The following is a 5443-nucleotide window of genomic DNA, read 5'->3' as shown; positions in this document are numbered from 1 at the left end:
AAGAAAAGCCCAGGACCAGATGGCTTCACAGGGGTGTTCTACAAAACATTAAATTAACTCCAATTCTGCTTGAACTCTTTAAACAAAATTGAGGAGGAGGAACACTCCCTAACACATCCTATGAGGTGGACGTCACCCTCATACCAAAACTAGATAAAGATACCAAAAGAAAAGAAAACTACAGACCAATATCTCTTAGGAATATAGATGTAAAAATCCCCAGGAAAATACTAGCAAACCGAATCCAACAGCTTATTAAAATAATTATACACCATGATTAAGTGGCCTTTGTCCCTGACATTCGAGGTTGATTCAACATAAGAAAATCAATTCATATAATACACCACATTAACAGAATGAAGGAATAAAGCACATGATCATCTCAACTGATGCAGAGAAGTCATTTGACTAAATCCAGCATCCCTTCTTGATAAAAACACTTTGAAAGATAGGAATAGAAGGAAACTTTCTCAACATGATAAAGAGCATTTATGAAAAACCCATAGCTAACAACCTTCTTAATGGTGAAAGACTGAAAATTTTCCCTCTAAAATGAGTAATAAGACAAGGATGCCCACTGTTCTGGTTTGCTAATGCTGCTGGAATGCAAAATACCAGAAATGGATTGGCTTTTATAAAGGGGGTTTATTTGGTTACAAAGTTGCAGTCTTAAGGCCTTAAAGTGTCCAAGGTAAGGCATCAACAACAGTACCTTCACTGAAGGATGCCCAATGGAGTCCAGAAAACCTCTGTTAGCTGGGAAGGCACGTGGCTGGCGTTTGCTCCAGAGTTCTGGTTTCAAAATGGCTTTCTCCCAGGACGTTCCTCTCTAGGCTGCAGCTCCTCTTCAAAATGTCACTCTCAGTTGCTCTTGGTGCATCTGTCCTCTCTTAGTGTCTCACGAGCAAAAGACTGCTTTCAAAGGCCATCTCCAATATGACTCTCTAAGCTGCAGCTCCTCTCTCAGTTCCTGTGCGTTCTTCAAAGTGTCCCTCTTGGCTGAAGCAAGCTCGTTCCTTCTGTCTGAGCTTATATAGTGTCTAGTAAACTAATCAAGGCCCACAATGAATGGGCAGGGCCACACCTCCATGGAAATTATCTAATCAGAGTTATCACCTTCAGTTGGGTGGGTCGCATCTCCATGGAAACACTCAAAGAATTACAATCTAATCAACACTAATACATCTGCCCACACAAGAGTGCATCAAAGATAATGGTGTTTTGGGGGACATAATACATTCAAACCAGTACACCCACTGTCACCATTGTTATTCAACATTGTACTGGAAGTTCTAGCCAGAGCATTAGTAAGAAAAAGAAAGAAAAGACATACAAGTTGGAACAGAAGAAGTAAAACTCTCCTTATTTGCAGATGATATGATCATATATACAGAAAATCCTGAAAAATCCACAACAAAGTTCCTAGAACTAATAAATGAATTCAGCAAAGTGGCGGGGTACAAGTTCAACAGCCACAAATCAGTAGTGTTTTTATACACTAGCAATGAACCATCGGAAGAAGAAATCAAGAACAAAAATTCCATTCACAACAGCAACTAAAAATTGAAGTTGTTATCAAACAAAGTATGAATCAAATATCTAGGAATAAATTTAACCAAGGATGTAAAGAACTTGTAGACAGAAAATGACAAAACATTGCTAAAGAAATCAAAGAAGACCTAAATAAATAGAAGGAACTTCCATGTTCATGAGTTGGAAGACTAAATATTGTTAAGATGTCAGTCCTGCCCAAAGCAATTTATAGACTTAATGCAATCCCAATCAATTCCAATAACCTTTACAGAAATGGAAAGCCAATCATTAAATTTATATGGAAGGGTAAGGGGCCCCAAATAGCTAAAGCCATCTTGAAAAAGAAGAATGAAATTAGAGGACTGACAAGTCCTGATTTTAAAACTTATTACAAAGCCACAGTAATCAAAACAGCATGGTACTCTTTACTTCTTAGCATTTAACACCATTGTTATTTTGTTTACTTGATTAATGTCAGATCCACTAGATTGTAAATTCCATGAGGATAGGAACTGTGTCTTTTGTCATTGTTCAACTTTGTATTCTCCTTGCCCAATACAGTTCTTGGCACATGGTAGGTGCTCAGTAAATTTGTTTAAAGACTAAAATGAATGGATGAGGTAAAACAAAACAAAACAGCATGGTACTGGCACAAGGACAGACATGGAGATCAATGAAAAAGGACACCTATCTCAAATGATATACCAAAATCAACTCAAAATGGACCAAAGAGCTAAATACAAGAGCTAGAACTATCAAACTCCTAGAAGAAAACATAGGGAAGCATCTTCAGGACCTTGTGTTGGAAATGGTTTCTTAGACTTTATACCCAAAGTACAAGCAACAAGAGAAAAAAATACATAAATGGTATCTCATCAAAATAAAAATCACTTGGACCTCAAAGGAAAAAAATATTTGGAAACCACATATCTGATAACATCTAATATCCAGAATACATTTACAAAATCCTTCAACTTACCAACAAAAAGATAAACAGCCCAGTTAAAATTTGGGCAGAAGTCTTGAGTAAACATATCTCCAAAGAAGATATGCAAATGGACACAAAGCACATGAAAAGATGCTCAACATCATTAGCTGTCAGGAAAATACAAATCGAAATCACAATGAGAGAACAATTGGGCAAGATGGCGGCATAGAGAGGAGTGGAAGCTAAGTAGTTCCCCTGGAACAACTACAAAAAACCAGAAACAACTAGTAAATAATCCAGAATAACTGCGGGGGGACAAACGAGACCATCCACTCATCATTACACCAACCTGAATTGGGAGGAATGCCCGAGAACACAGCATAAAATCTGTAAGTAAAACCTGCGGAACCAAGTCGTGAGACCCTGTCCCCCATAGCCCTGAGCTGCAAAGCCTCGTGGTGCCAGAGAGAAGCTCTCTCCCAGCAAGCGAATATAGCTCAGCTGAGCTCCAACTGGGGTTTTAAGTAGTGAGTGTGAACTGCTCACTACAGGTACGCATCCCCAAAAAACAGACAGAGGCTTTGGGTGATGACTGACCTTGGAGAGCTGGAGGGTCACCTTGGACTGGGTCTGAAGGGGTCTATCTGTTTCTTTTTCTGCTCAGTGGAGAAAGCCCCAGTCATTTTCAGTTTCCAGGGCTGTGACTCTGGGAAGGGTGGAGACAGCACAAGCAGAGAGAGAGAGACCATTGAAATGCTAATGACCTCCACCTGAGGGTTCTGTCTTCTCTAGGAGGAAAGGGGTGGGGCCCTTTCCATTCAGAACCAGACCCCAGAGCCTGGGGGAACATGGCCATACCTCCTCACACCAGTCAAGAATTATAGGCTAACAGGCATCACCTGCTGGGCAGAAAAGCACAGTGACCCGACGCATCAAAGGGTGGAGCAATTTTCTAAGACACACCTGCAGGGAAACCAGATACTGAATATTTCTTCCCTCTGGGACCTGAGCCTGTTCTGGTCTGGGAAAACCTGATTTGGATAACCAAGGAAACCATGCCTAGACAACAGAAAATTACAACCTACACTAAGAAAAACAAAGTTATGGCCCAGTCAAAGGAACAAACGTACACTTCAACTGAGATACAGGAATTTAAACAACTAATGCTAAATAAATTCAAAAAGTTTAGAGAAGATATTGCAAAAGAGATAGAGGCTGTAAAGGAAGCACTGGGCATGCATACGGCAGAAATCAAAAGTTCAAAAAAACAACTAGTAGAATCTATGGAAATGAAAGGCACAACACAGGAGATGAAAGACACAATGGAAACATACAACAGCAGATCTCAAGAGGCAGAAGAAAACACTCAGGAACTGGAGAACAAAACACCTGAAAGCCTACACGCAAAGGAGCAGATAGAGAAAAGAATGAAAAAATATGAGCAACATCTCCGGGAACTCAAGGATGAAACAAAGTACAATAATGTATGTATCATTGGTGTCCCAGAAGGAGAAGAGAAGGGAAAGGGGGCAGAAGCAATAATAGAGGAAATAATTAATGAAAATTTCCCATCTCTTATGAAAGACATAAAATTACAGATCCAAGAAGCGCAGCGTACTCCAACAGAAGAGATATGAATAGGCCTATGCCAAGACACTTAATAATCAGATTATCAAATGTCAAAGACAAAGAGAATCCTGAAAGCAGCAAGAGAACAGCGATCCATTACATACAAAGGAAGCTTAATAAGACTATGTGTGGATCTCTCAGCAGAAACCATGGAGGCAAGAAGGAAGTGGTGTGATATATTTAAGATACTGAAAGAGAAAAACCGCCAACCAAGAATCCTGTATCCAGCAAAGCTGTCCTTCAAATATGAGGGAAAGCTCAAAATATTTTCTGACAAACAGACAATGAGAGACTTTGTGAACAAGACACCCGCCCTACAGGAAATACTAAAGGGAGCACTACAGGGTGACAGAAGACAGGAGTGCGTGGTTTGGAACACAATTTTGGGAGATGGTAGCACAATAATGTAAGTACACTGAACAAAGGTAACTATGAATACGGTTGAGAGAGGAAGGTGGGGAGCATGTGAGACACCACAAGAAAGGAGGAAAGATAACGACTGGAACTGTGAATCTAGAGTATTCAACAATTGTGATAAAATGTACAAATATGTTCTTTTACGAGGGAGAACAAGCAAATGTCAACCTTGCAAGGTGTTAGAAATGAGGAGGCATTGGGGGAGGGATGCAATCAGCATAAACTAGAGACTGTAACTAATAGAATCATTGTATTATGCTTCCTTTAATGTAACAAAGGCAATATACCAAGGTAAATGCAGATAAGGGGGGGGATAGGGGAGGCATGTTAGACACTTGACATTGGTGGTATTGTCTGATTCTTTATTCTACTTTGATTTAAGGTTATTTTTCCTTTTGCTGCTTCCTAGCTGTCATTTTTTTTTCCTCTTTCTTTTGCCTCTCTGCCTTCCTTGACTCTCCCTCCTGCCTTGTGGAAGAAATGTAGATGCTCTTATATAGATAGTGGTGAAGGTGTGAACACATAAATGTATGACCATGCAGAAAACCATCGATTATTTACTTGGGATGGAATGTATGGTGAGTGAACAAAACCATATTAAAAAAAATGGGTTGGTGACAAAACCTCAAGGGAAATATACTGAGTGAAATAAGCCAGACACATTAGGACAATTATTGCAGGGTCTCACTGATAGGAACTAATTATAATATGTAAACTCATAGACATGAAATATAAGGTACCAAGATATAGGATGAGGCTTAAGAATGGGGAGTGGTTGCTTAGTATGAGCAGAATGTTCAATTAGGATGAACTTAAATGTTTGGAAATGAACAGGGGTGTCGGTAGCAAGATGTGAGAATAACTAACAGTGCCGAATGGTGTGTGAATGAGGTGGAAAGGGGAAGCTCAGAGTCATATATGTCACCAGAAGGAAAG

This window comes from Choloepus didactylus, chromosome 10 (assembly GCF_015220235.1).
Source record: "Choloepus didactylus isolate mChoDid1 chromosome 10, mChoDid1.pri, whole genome shotgun sequence".
NCBI classification, from domain to species: Eukaryota; Metazoa; Chordata; class Mammalia; order Pilosa; family Megalonychidae; genus Choloepus; species Choloepus didactylus.
Note: the sequence above shows the minus strand (reverse complement) of the source record.